The sequence below is a fragment of the Trichosurus vulpecula genome, chromosome 9, assembly GCF_011100635.1.
Source record: "Trichosurus vulpecula isolate mTriVul1 chromosome 9, mTriVul1.pri, whole genome shotgun sequence".
Classification (NCBI taxonomy): domain Eukaryota; kingdom Metazoa; phylum Chordata; class Mammalia; order Diprotodontia; family Phalangeridae; genus Trichosurus; species Trichosurus vulpecula.
The window spans coordinates 22,737,004-22,751,041 of NC_050581.1; the positions used below are offsets into that span (position 1 = coordinate 22,737,004).

The window sequence follows — 14,038 nt, forward strand, 5'->3', positions numbered from 1 at the left end:
AACCATTCACAGAGAAGTGGTCTAGTGGAAAGAGCTCTGGATTTGAGATAAGGGAACTGAGCTTCAAATAGTGCCTTGATACATGTATGACTTTGGGCAAACCTCTCTAAGCCTCAGTTGCCATATCTGAAAAGTGAGTGGGCTTGATTATATTAGATGATCTTTCTAGCTTTGAATATGCTAACCTCTGATAATAACTGACTGATTAAAGACATGGATAGCCTTACTGTTTCCATGTGTATCCCACAGGCTGCATATTGCATTTTGTGATTTCTTTTGCATTTCAAGATTTTTATGCTCATCTTAACCATATTTCACTTAAATAATTGTTTCTTGTGGGATAGACTATATAGTCAATCTGTTCCAGGATTTTCATCCCTTAGGAATGAAATTAATTCATTTAGAAGGCCAAAATTACAATGCTGTATTTGACATGTAATTCCCCAAAACTGAGAGGTTGAGAAATATTTTGTTCTTTTCTTCCTCCTTGGCAAGAGAGTAATTGCTTCTCCATAGTTTACTCTTTGACTTTTATCTTGAATCATGTTTTCCTTGGCCACCATTCTCTTTCAAGCAATACTTTACCAATATGTCATATTTAGTGATTTATTGCCCTAATACATCATTAGAGTGACAGCTGGCTGTGATGATATATGGCTCCATATATCATCATAGCAATTTCTCATTTGGATTATATATTTCATGGACATTTGATTTTGCATTTTAAAAAATTTATGTGTGTACAGTTATATAAAACAGTCTTACAAATAGTTTTTTTTTTTAAATCAGATCTCTCAAAAATCAGTTTGGTCCACAAAATTTTTGTTAGTCTTACAGACATTTGGCAATTTCACTTTTTGTCAAACCTTTGTCTACCTTTCCCCATGTCATTCAGTTAAAGGAATATGATTATCTTTCCATAGGCAATATGCCGAAAGTTCTCTCCCAAAGCTGATTCTAGCTTGCCCTTGCTGTATTTCTGCCTATCAAAATACTCTCTATCCTTTAAGGCCCAATACAAATGTTATCTTCCTCTATACTAATTTCCCTTCTCTTTTATCCTCCGCACCTCCTTTGTGATCACCTCCTTCTTTGGAGCGCTTCTAGTCTTATGACTTCCACTCTAATTTGTATTACAATTTTTTTGTGAACATGTCCTACCTTGCCTAGTAGAATGCAAGTTTCTTGAGTTTAGGAAATGTATTTTACTCACATTACTCACCCTCAATGCCTACCACTCTGTGTACACAAAGAAAGAACTCTTGTGTTCCATCCCTGCTGTAAATAGATGGAAATCTGTGTGACTCTAGGAAAAAAAAAAACATTTTACCATTCTAAGTTTTTGCTTCCTTTGCTTTGAAATGGGGACAACAATAATTGTATCTACTGCCTTTTTGGATTGTTGTAAGGAAAATCTTTTATACATTATAAAAAACTCAACAAACATGTTATTATACATGTGACATACATATGCATATATAAAAATTTACATGTATACTTCTTTTCCAGTTAAAGTCAATAAAAATCATATATATGATATAAGAGAATAAAATATACATATGATATAATATGATGGATTATATAAATGAATAAAATGTTTGTTGAACTAGAAATCGATGAGACACTAACATGGTACATCACATAGTTCATTTTATCAAAAACCTGATTGAATTTCAGAGTAAATGAGACAATTGGACATGCTCTGAAATATTTGTAAAAAAAATATACAAACATGAGCCTTCAGGACAATTGTTATTATTATTATATCATCAATATTGTTAATATTGTGAATTGGATATTTTAGATCTTTACATTGTTATTTCATTTTCTTCTTCCATATTATTCTTTGTTGATAGGAACTTCTTTTTATATTTGCTAAGCTTTCTTCCTCTCAATCTTCAAATTTGACTTACAGGCCATGAGTTGGGTATTTCAAAACTGGAAATATAACTTCCACAATTTTTTAAAGCAATCAATACATGGGACAGGTACAGGGGCAAGGTGAACAAAGCAGGGCATGAAAATTATATAAGACATAGTCTGTGTCCTCCTGGAATTAATAATAAAATAGAATACAACAGCACATGCTTAAACAAGTGTGGTATAAAATGATTTATACTTATATAAGAAAGATGCAAACCAAATGTTTAGCAGTGTTCAACATGCTTTTTTATTTAGCCTAGCAATCCTTTTATTAATGCCATTTTTGGGGGGAAAATGTTTTGCATGGAAAAAACAATCTCAATTTAAAAAAATGAATTTATATATTTTCCTAACATAAATAGAAATTCCTAGGCAATTCTTTAAAACAAACAACCCCCCCCCAAAAAAAAAACCTTTTCCCTCTCTATGGTGTACATATGATCCTAAGGACATTCCATTCAGAAACCATATACTGTTAATATGATGGGCTAGAATAATGATATACATATTTAAGATATAACTGTAAAGCTTTCTATTCTTTCTTAACATCTGGTCAAAACTAAAAGGAAAGAGAAAGCCAAATAAATGATGTATTTGTTCTCATTAAGGTAGAAGTACTGAGAATGAATGCAAATAATGCCTCTTTGTACAAACCATGACTAAAATTAGTCATCATTTGATAAAATAGAATGTCTTTGGCTATTGCAACAATGATGATTTCCAGTGGGATGAGTGGCTTCACTAAAATATCTGGCCAGACCAACAATGCCCTATTTTTTTCTTTCCAGCTCTCTAGGCAGAACCAGATTATTGTACTGACTGTGTTCCTAAGCATATCAATTGCTTAAGAAATTGTCAATTAAATATTAAATCTAACAATCTATCACTGACATTTCCAAAACACGAGATTAATTTCCATGCATTTCTTCAAACTCTTTGTTTTCTCTTCTGAGAAACCAGAAGAAACAATTTAAAGTGTAATTAAGGAGAATACTAGACTCAGGACACTATAACCCACTGAAGTCAAAACATATGGCTTGCTTCTGAACCAGAGGTTCTTTGAAAACCTAATAAAATTGTCAGAAGAGGTGAACCGATGAGCATAATTTACTTGAATTTTATTTTAAATGCATTCTCATTTTATGTCTCCTGAAGTGGTTTTTTAGCACTTATTAAAAACTAAGGAAAGTATGTTATGCTGCATTTAGGCCTAACAGGAAAAAATAGTTGAACTCTAATCTTTAAACTTCTATTTCTTGCTAATTGTTAATGTTCTCTTTCCATGGTAAACTCAAATAACACTACATTTACTTTGCATATATTTTGTATTTATTTATCTCTGTGTTATTTTCCCTCAGTGTAATGTAAACTCCTTGAAGGTAAGGATTTGTTCATTTGTGTCTGTATGCCCAAGGATTAGGGCACATTTTGTCTTTTGTGGGACTGCTAAGTCCATCTGTGTGGTAGAAGTCCCTAATATGGCAATGTTCTGTAGCAATTCAAATGAGAACCTGCCATGAGTGAATTGATAGTAACTGAGGAGACAAAATCTGAAGTACACTGACAAGATAAGCATAATAAACCTGGTCAAAGATTGCTCAATGGGTACAAAAACCTTGAATGCAGATTTTGCATAGATTTTTATAGATTAAAAATTTTTATAGATTATATTAAAATATTTTATAGATTAAATTTTATAGATTAAATTAAAAGATTTTATAGATTAAATACAAAACAGGATAAGATTAGATAATCTGATTTCTTATTGGAATAGAGATTAGAGACTTTCTAAGATAGGAAGGGGAGGGCAAGTGAAATCTCTGAAATTAGTGATTTTCAGGAAAATGACAAAACGGAGGTTGTTCACAAAATGGAGTCAATATTCACAAGATGGAGCCAGTTTCTCCTCATAATTCTACCTTTTGATCCTTAGAGGAGGCTAGTTCCCATCCCCATGGATCACTATCTATAAGCCAAATATACAAGGTTTTAAATATGATTGTTATCAGGATCATGAACCAAAAGCTCACTAGGAAGCATCCTTTTGTATAACGTTGTACAACAGCTGGTATAGAGTCTAAGAATAATAATGATATATAAATCAAAGACAGCCTATTTACCTTTGGTGGCTAATATGCCATTTCCCTGCTCTAAGTGGGCCAGAAGAAAGGAGTCCACAAGGGGTCATGTGGTTTAGAGGGTTGCATTCTGCTATAACTGATTGGATTTCCTAAAGGCTTGCCATAACCTTAGCTGATTGATTAACGTAGGAACAAGATTGATTGATCATAGCACAGGCCCCCTCCTTGTGACCTTAGACTTTTTAAGGCCTAAAACTACAAGACTTTTTAAGATGATTTGTATCAAAGAGTTTACTTCAATTTGGAGGGAAGAGGTGAACTCACTTGTGCCTTGGTCTAGTTTCTCAGTCCCCAACCACCTGATCTAGTGCTGTGACCCCTACAAATTGAAGTAGGGATCAGAGACTCTTCATCTCTAGACCATATTTTTAATAATAAAAAATTATTGTTAACAAATAGTAAGTGGCCCCAAAATTGTTAAACTGATTTGTTAACACCCAATTTTAATAACAAAACATACAGTACATAATGGTTTTAAGGAGCCCTAGGTTTACAGAATTATGAAAATCACAAAACAAGTTGTGATAAGGGCTTAGTAAAAGCTGAAAAGTAAACCTGGGGAACATGTGATATTTCTTAATACTGATATGATGGCCATAGCAGCTTTACAAATATAACTTCACAGGGAGCAGATCTTTAACAGTTATATGCATGGGCGCATCTTGTTTTAATGGTGCAGCCTGAAGTGTTTTGTACTATTGGCTTTTTGAGCAACAAAGATGCTGATTGGAGCAGAAGAGGCAGGGGTGGTGGAAGGAGTGTAGGGAGTGGAGGAGGAGGAGGAAGGAGAACTGTAGGCTGCAGAGTCACAGGTGGGAGTATGGATGCTAATTCTCCAATAGTGGTTTGAGCTTTAGCAAGGTCCTCTGGAAGTTGAGTCCTCAAGGGACATGTTTTATGGCAATCCTGGCAAGAAGAACTCTCTGAGGCAGGGGTCTTCAGTGCTTCCTGGAGATTGTAGAATTCATTTTCCAGCTTTTCAACTTGCTGTCTAATCAGGCTGAGTTCCTGGAAGTAGAAAAAGGATGGAAATAGGAGGTCTTTCACTATCTCTAAATTCTGTATAATACTGCTACTGCAACACCAATAGAAAAACCACACCCTCTTTACTAAGAATTTCATTAGATTCTTCATGCTAGAAAATGTTTTGCTCCAGGATAATTTTGGATAACTTTGGCCACAACATGTGTTTGTGAGAGAGGCACCTATTATCCTTTCAGGTGGAGGTAGAGTTGGAGATGAAAAAGGAGAGGAATGAGGGGAGGGAGGAAGAAGAGATGGAATGGGATCAGAGGGACTAGCTTTTCTTTTTTTGATGAACATTTTGCTTCTGGCTCTCAACTTCCTTCTCTGGTATTTGTGCTTTGTCATTTTTTTCTGTGGGGAAATAGTATAAGAGGCCCAGGAGGTAACCAAAGTCTGGGCAATGTCCTCTCTAGACCATATTCTTTCATAGGACTTTGGATTGTATTCATATCTCCACTAGCTAGGGTGGCTTCTCTTTTCTAACATTTAAACCACTATCCTTCCAAGTTTCTGGTTAAATCCCAACCCCCCACCAACACTAGTGCTACGGTATGATTAAAGACTTGTAAGGTCAAATAGGTGACCCCACACATCCCAAACCAATTTGAGGGAAGAGAGGAACAAGTTTTACTGCCCAAAATAAAGAATTGTCCATAGGCTATTAGTCTCAGAGAACTTCTGAAGGGGAATATTTTGATTCCCTCAAAAGTTCAATTATTCTTTTAATGCAAATTTGTACTGAAAGTTGCATCATACTTGGTCCAGTTAGAGACATTAAAAGTAAGGTTGGCCAAAGAAATACACTAAGGGTTTTTTTTGTCTCTAATCTCATTAAGAGGGAATATTTTAGCACAGATAAAAAAATTTCCTTCAGTAATATCAGGAAAAGCAAAAATTAATCTTCACATCTTCAGATTTCTTAAATCTACAGTATCATTAAGACCTTGCTTCCTGGTGACACAGAAATGAAAACTCAAAAAGAAAGTGGCAACCTCAAGAGATAAAGTCCTAAATTTAATGGTATCAAGGGTCCTATTAAATATGAAAATAACTTGTTTGTTATAAAGTTGGGTTAGTGATGTTGGCCTTGGCTTATTATCTTCTATTTTCTTTCTAGGACATTAATGCAATAAGTGGCTAAAGCAAAGGGTATAAAAGCCCCTTTCAAAGGTGGTATTTTAGGATACCCGCAGTCAATATAATTTTCTGGTTGTAAGATTTTATTTCAGTTAATAGATAGTACTACCCATAGATCAGGGTCACTTTGGTGAATATGATGACAAATCCAGCATCCAGGGGGTCCAATTGCTCTAAAATGAGGCAAAGTATGCCCTATATCACCATGAAGTTTATTAATAGCATTAAGTCTTTTCCAATCATCCTGAGAGGAGTGGAATTCGGAAAGAGCTACCAGTAATAACATCAGACTTAAGCAACAACAAAGAAATGAACAAGATTTAAAACATGATGAATATGATTGTGAGGCATAAAACAAATGGTATTGTAAAAAGTATCCATTTTCCTATGGTTGATAGTTTTTTCATTTCCTAAATTAGCTTGGGAAGGCACCAGATGCTAGCATGATAGTAATGAGAATAAAGTAAAACAAAAAGATTTTTGGATATTGCTCTCACATGAAAATGTAAGGAGCAGGTTTTACATGGACACAGGGTATCCAAGAGTCGTATTCTCTGATCTTGATTGCAGTTGGTGGAGTCAGCAATACTTCCCAGTCAAGTTGAGTTCTGCTGGTCCACTGAAAGTCTTGATGCAGATCTTATCTCTAGGGTGAAAACCATGTACCGAAAAGGGCCCAGTCTGTATTGCAGCTCCCACATTGTGAAGTTACTTCAGTCTATTTTGAAGTTCCTATATATAAGAAGCAATAAAAGGATCTCTTCCCACTAATATAGTGGTGAGAAAAGTTTTGCACTTATAGGAGGATGACCGAAAAGCATTTCAAAAGGAGAAAAAATAATTCCCACCTTGCTTGGTTTTGTAGATTAAACAAAGTGAAAGGGAGCACATGAGGCCACTTAAGGCCTGTTTGCCAGTGACATCCTTAATTTGCTTATACATTTATTCTGACGAATTTTGGGAATGATAAAGAGTGTGAAACCAAGGAATCACCCTGAGACAAGAATAAATATGGGAAAGGATCATGTCAGTGAAATGAGGCCCTCTGTCAGAATCAAAACAAGCCATTGGACCAAACCAGGGCCCAATAATCTTATTTAGAATTTTAGCAATGAACCCAGTAGAAGCTTTCACACTAAAGAAAGCTTCTACCCAGTCATTCAGTTGACTAATGACTACAAGCCAAACTTTATAATGGCCAGACTAAGACATGCATATGAAATAAATTTCTAAATGTTCAAAATGACTGTAAACTAAGAGACAACCTCCAAAAGTGATGACAGAGTCCAGTTCATTGTGTGTTCTTCCAGATGAAGTCAAACAGTACTGAGTATCTGGGTGAATGGGGACGCTATAAATAAGTAAGTAAATGGATAAATAAATAAATGTGAGCAAAACTCTATCATAGTAAAACAGGTAGCCTCAGAGAATTGAGTAAATGATGGTAGCAGAGTTGGGTACTATTGGGTGCCTTGGTAGTCATACAAGCATTAGCAGCATGTAAGTCTTGCAAAAAATAATAAACATGTTTACCATCAGAGCCTGGCTTGGGTTTCTTAACAGAGAGGATAGGAGTGTTGCAAGGGAATTTAAATAGAACAATAATATCTTGATACCTCAGAGAGTCAATAATGTATGTAATGCCTTCAATGGCCTCCAGAACAAAAGATATTGAAATACGGATAATGGGAGATCTCCATCAGTCTTGATGGTGGCAAAGACAGAGGATTTTAACTATCTTACATCTAAAGATAAAGTAGCCCATGGAGAGTAAGGGATGTCAGATAGAATCTGTGACTATTACCAGGGGTCTCTTAGGCATTCTGAACTAGTACAGGGAATAAAGAAAGTGAGTCTTCGGGATAACAACATTTAGAGATCCAATGGAAATACAATCAGAATCTGGGTTGCAGAGCAAAAACAAACTAGAAGCTAGTATCTAGTAAGCAATCATAATTCATATCACCAACTTTAAAGGACACATGGGATTCACCAGTTCAGGGAGAGGTAGAGACGGACTGGGATAGCTGAGACAAGAACATCAGGATTAGGAAAATGAAAGGATCCTCCTTTGAATCTATGGCCTCTGCCCCTCCTCATATGATGGAGACTCTCCCTGGGTTCTTTTGGGGCTCCCTCTTTTTGTTCCTTAAATCCGCTTCTTTTTCCTACATTCTTGGCAGGATGTCCTTTTTGTGACAATTAAAAATCTCATGCAAACCCTGGTTCCCTGATACAGCTTGAATGGGAGATGGAGCTGCTTGGGCAGGGGCCAAGACTGTTTGAGGTTTTGGCTTAGGTTTCTTATTCTCTTTATTTCTCCCTTCCTAAACATACTGAACAATGCTTTTAAACTAGCCGATGTCCTTTTCCTGCCACCAAGGGCAAATCTTATAAAACTATTTTCATATCTGGCTATGATTGACTAACAAAGTCAGTACTAATGATTCATGCATCTCGTGGGTTGAGTGGATCTAATCCCACTGGAAATGTCCCAAGATGCAATGGGACACCTTGGCTTTTTTAAGCTAAGGTCTTTCTGAGTTCTTACTTTGAGTGAGACAATGCCCATTCAGTGAATAAGACTGTTTAAGAAGTGAGTCAAGGGATGGCCCCTTTAATTAAAAAAATCAAACCGGCAGGGGAAGACCCTCAGGGTTGCTGTCCAAAGAGAAACGATCACAATTTACATTCACTGAGACAGGAGGGCCCAAAAAGTAACCATTAAGTGGTGCTTGGGCAGGGACCTATCATTGTCTGATCATGAATGAAAGCCAGAGTGAATTAGGTTTAAGGCATGGTCTTTAAGAAAGAAATCTAGCCAGTATGCTCCAAGATAACTAGCTAGGTTCAGATGTCAAATTTACTTTCTTTTAGGCAGAACACCTCAGGTAAGGGCATGATAAGCCATGTGGGGATTGTGGGGAGAGGAGAGGGCAGGGGTAGATGGACAGAAAGCTTGAGAAGTGAGGAGAGGAATGAGGGGAGGGGCTGAGTTGGCTAACTGGAGCTGGCCAGCTGGGTTCCCACAGGGGCAGCTTGGGCTACTCCCAGATTGAGGTTATTCTTCCTTCTCAGAGAGGACCATGACATCAGGAAGATGATAACATGACTTGCAAATGACTTGAATTTGAGTGAGGGAGGGCTACACAAAGTCACCCTCACTTTCTGCTCCAGAGCCATCTGGGTCCAGTGGCCAGATATATATTCAGGGCATCTGGAGATGACCCAGGATGCAGTGGGATACCTTAGCCTTTTTAAGCTAAGGTCTTTCTGAGTACCTCACACTGAGTGAGGCAAGCCCATTCAATGAATAGGCCTGTTTAAGAAGTGGATCAAAGGATGACCCGTTGACTTTTTTTAATTAATTAATTATTTTTAGTTTATAACATTCACTTCCACAAGCTTTTGAGCTCCAAATTTTCTCCCCCTTCCTCTCCTTCCCTCCTCCCCAAGGCAGCATGCAATTTATATGAGCTGTACATACACATTCCTATTAATATATTTCACAGCAGTCATGTTGCAAAGAAGAATTATAACCAATGGAATGAACCATGAGAAAGAACAGATAAAGCAAAACAAAACAAAAAGAAGGAGAGCATAGTATGTATCGATCTGCTTTCAGACTCTGTAGTTCTTTCCCTGGATGTAGATGGTGTTTTCATCATGATCCCTTTGGAGTTGTCTTAGAACCTTGCATTACTGAGAAGAGCCAAGACAATTAAATTTAGTCACTGCACAATGAGTCTGTAATTGTGTACAATATCTCCTGGTTTGGCTCCCTTCACTCAGCATCAGTTCATATATGTCTTTCCAGTTATTCTGAAATCCTTCTGCTCGTTATTTCTTATAGCACAACAGTATTCCATTACATTCATATACTACAACTTGTTCAGCCTTCCCCAATTAATGGGCATACCCCAAATTTCCAGTTTTTGCCACCACACAAAGACCTGCTAGAAATAGTTTTGTACATGCAGGTTCTTTTACCATTTGTATGATCTCTATGGAATACAGCCTTAGAAGGGTTATTGCAGGGTCAAAGTGTATGCACGTTTTTATAGCCCTTTTGGGCAAATTACTCTCCAAAATGTCTGGATCAGTTCACAACTCCAACAATGCATTAGTGTTCCAATTTTCCCATATCTTCTTCAGAATTTATAATTTTCCTGGTTAGTCATGTTAGCCAATCTGACAGGTGTGATTGTGGTACCTCAGAGTTGTTTTAATTGCATTCTCTTATCAATAGTGATTAGAGCATTTTTTTCATGACTATAGATAGCTTTAATGTCTTCCTCTGAAAACTACCCGTTCATATCCTTTTATCATTTATCAATTGAGGAATGACTTCTATTCTTTTAAATTTGACTCAGTTCTCTATATATTTTACAAATTAAGCCTCATCAGAGATACTGTTTATAAAAACTCTTTCCCAGTTTTCTGCTTCCCTCCTTGGTTGCATTGGCTTGTTTGCACAAAACTTTTCATTTTAATGTCATAAAAATTATCCATTTTGTATTTTATAATGTTCTCTAATTCTTCTTTGGTGGCCCCTTTAATTAAAAAAAATCAACTGGAAAGGGAAGACCCCAGGGTTGCAGACCAAAAAGAAACTAGTATTATTTACATTCGCTCTGAGCCAGGAGGGCCCAAAAATAATCATTAAAGTGGTACTTGAGCTGGGCCCTACTGTCTGGCCACAGGACCCAGATGGCTCTGGAGGAGAAAGTGAGGCTGTTGACTTTTCACAGCCTTCCCTCCCTCAGATTCAATTCATTTTCAAGTCATGTCATCATCTTCTTGATGTCATAGTAGGAAGGACACACCACAACCTATCATAAAAGTGGTTAGAGGTTTTCGTTTTCTTCCTGGACAGTTTCTTGGAACTTATTCCAATTGTCAGAATGAACAAGCACATGCTTTAATTTTCATGGTCAAGAATTTCCTAGCCTTCTATAGCCTGATGTAGTCAGCCAGAACATCAAGGTTCCAATGTGAGTCTTGGAATAGACAAGTAGGAAAACCCACAGGGCTGGTAGGTACTCTTGCTACTGGTACTTGTCTATCTGCACCCTCCGTAATGATTGTTCATAGAAAGAGTAAGGCCTTCATTAAATCAGTTACATCTCCCCAGATAGTGTTTTAATTTCTAAATATGGACTGAAATTAAGTTATAACAGCCCCATGGGTCTCATCAAATTTAGGAGTATCTCCTCTCTGGGTGGGGTGATCAGAGGGACTGAAAGGTTGGTGACTGCCTATGGATAACAGAATATTTAGGTTAGTTGGATCAGGTACAGGCCTTTCCCAGAGAGGAAAGACAACTGCAGCAGCTCTCTCATGTTCAAAAGAGATCTATCTCTTGATACAGTAGAAGGGAGTGAGACAGAGGCTGGAGGAAGGAGGAAGAGGGAAAGCCTGTGTAGCTCTGTGATTCACGGCATGAAGTGGACAAGTGGCAGAAATGGTGGTGAAAGAGACAGAAGGGGAATAGGCATGACAGGATATAAAGAAGGAAGCCTTTAGGGGGTTTTGGGCACAGTCCATCAGATAAAGCAGCCCAGCAAAAGAATACTGCATCTGACTTAAATGAGGATTTTTGATGGCTAGTCCTTAATTTTTTTAATTCGCAATAATAAAAGTGCCATACTGGGGCCAAAGCAGATGATCAGCTGAATCTCTCAAGTTCTAGGCCAATTTCACATAATTCAGTAGCAGACTTTTTGATCTTTCCTGGTTGATCTGGAAGATTTCCTTGGTCCCGGGATAGAAGAAATTTTGCAGAGGAAGGGGTATGTGCCATGAGTATGCTATTACCAGATTTCATTGTTCCTTTGAGGGAGTTTTCCCAACAATGTGGTAACTTCCCTAGCAGTGTGGGGGCTTACCTTAGCATGAAAGAATTTGACATTGAGGCTGAGTCCGAAATTTAAGGCAGTCTTCCATGAATAAGGTCCTTGGTGAAAAATTGTACCCTTTGGGGCAGGGGTGGGGAACCTGCAGCCTCAAGACCACATGTGCCCGTCTAGGTCCTTGTGTGGGCCTTTTGAATGATTCCAAGTTTTACAGAGCAAATCTTTTTATTAAGGGGGTTTGATATGTGAAGTTTGGATTCAGTCAAAGGGCCACACTTGAGGACCTAGAAGGTCACATGTTGCCTCAAGGCCTCAGGTTCTCTATCCCTACTCCAGGGAGATTTTTTGAAAGGTCATGTTGGGGGCCAAGCATCAAGTCCCTTGTTGAACCCTTGGCTGGCTTGCCAAAAGCTGTCATAAGTGGACTTATAATAACTGAGAAAACAAAGTCTAAGCTGTATGATTTATTGGTGAGATAAACAAAACAAACTAGGTAAAAAAGGTTTCTCAGAAAGCACCAAGATCCTGAATACAGATTTTGCATATAATTTTATACATTAAATGAAACAATAAACAAAATACAAAAGGGAATATCTGGTAATCTGATTTCTTATTGGAGGAAAAATTAAGAGCTTTCAAAGTTGGGAAAAGGAGAGAGAGAGAGTGTGTAGAATTCCTGAGTTAGGTGATATACAATAAACAACAAAATGGAAATTGTTCACAAAATGGAGTCAGTGTTCACAAGAAAGAGTCAGTTTGGTTCTCACATAACTCATTTGTAACTTACAGTGTTAAGAGTTGATGTTACTTTAGCTTACTCAGAGTCATATAATCAGCATACATCAGAGGCAAAACTTGAACCAAGGTCTTCTTAACTCTAAGGCGAACCCTTTACCTTCTTAGGCTATCTCACCTGCATGTAGTTGACACTTGATAAGTGTTTGTTGAGTTGAATTCTTACTTTCCCCCCTTTAGTTTAGGATTAGTCATCTCAAATTTTCCCATATTGAAGCCTGTTTCTTCACAAAGTTTCACCGGTTCACCATAGCTTGACAATCTACCTTGATGCAAAACCATGTTTCATGCCACACATTTTACACATGGTAGCAAATTGGAGTCATGACTTTTCAGTCATATCTTTCCTACTGTATATCATAGGTTTGTCTGAAGATTGGGTCAGGTGTGTCAATTTAATATAACATTTTAAAGATCATAAAATACTTTACATATATTATCATTTGATCTTGATGATAATTCTTGAAAGTAAGTGTTACAGTTATTATTATCCCCATTTTCATATGAAGAACCTGAAGTTCTGAGACATTAAGTCACCAGCCTGTGGTCACTCAGCCAGAGAGAATCAGAGCTGGGAATTGAACCCAAGCCTCTCAGACTCTTAAGTCCTGTACTCTAGCCATTATATTAGACCTGCATGACTTGGCAGTAGGTAGGGGCCAAAATTAAAATAGGCTAAACTTCTTCAGGCTGCAGATAGATTTTTAGCAGCTCACTTTCCAAGTAAGATATAATTAATGACTAAACTATTGTGCAAATAAACCATATTTTGAAAGGGGAAATTTCAATTAATATCAATTAATTACTCTTATTACCTAAGATTTTTATTTATCATGAAATCACATTAATGTTAAAAAATTATTTTGCTAAGAAGTACAAGTTTGAATACATTTTCAGTTTTCTTCCTGTTTATATTTAGTTAATGGGACGTATTACACAGGACATATGCTTCATGTCAGCAATCAGTTTATCATATTCTGGAATCATGTTTGAATTGATTTCTTTAGAAGTCTGAAAACTAACCTTAGTAGCCACCCCATTTTCTGAGTTTACTTTCTTGAAAAACCATTGTTCCCCACTCCCCAAATTTCAACAATTTTGACTCTTTAATTTGTTTTTCATTGCTGTCCAATTTGCTTAAGTTGGGATGTTTTGATTCAA

General features: G+C 37.0%; 1 pseudogene; it reads right to left on the reverse strand.

Moving 5' to 3' along the window:
* Positions 1–4,669: 4,669 nt before the first annotated feature.
* On the reverse strand, positions 4,670–5,438 carry LOC118832047 (annotated as a pseudogene).
* Positions 5,439–14,038: the final 8,600 nt, after the last annotated feature.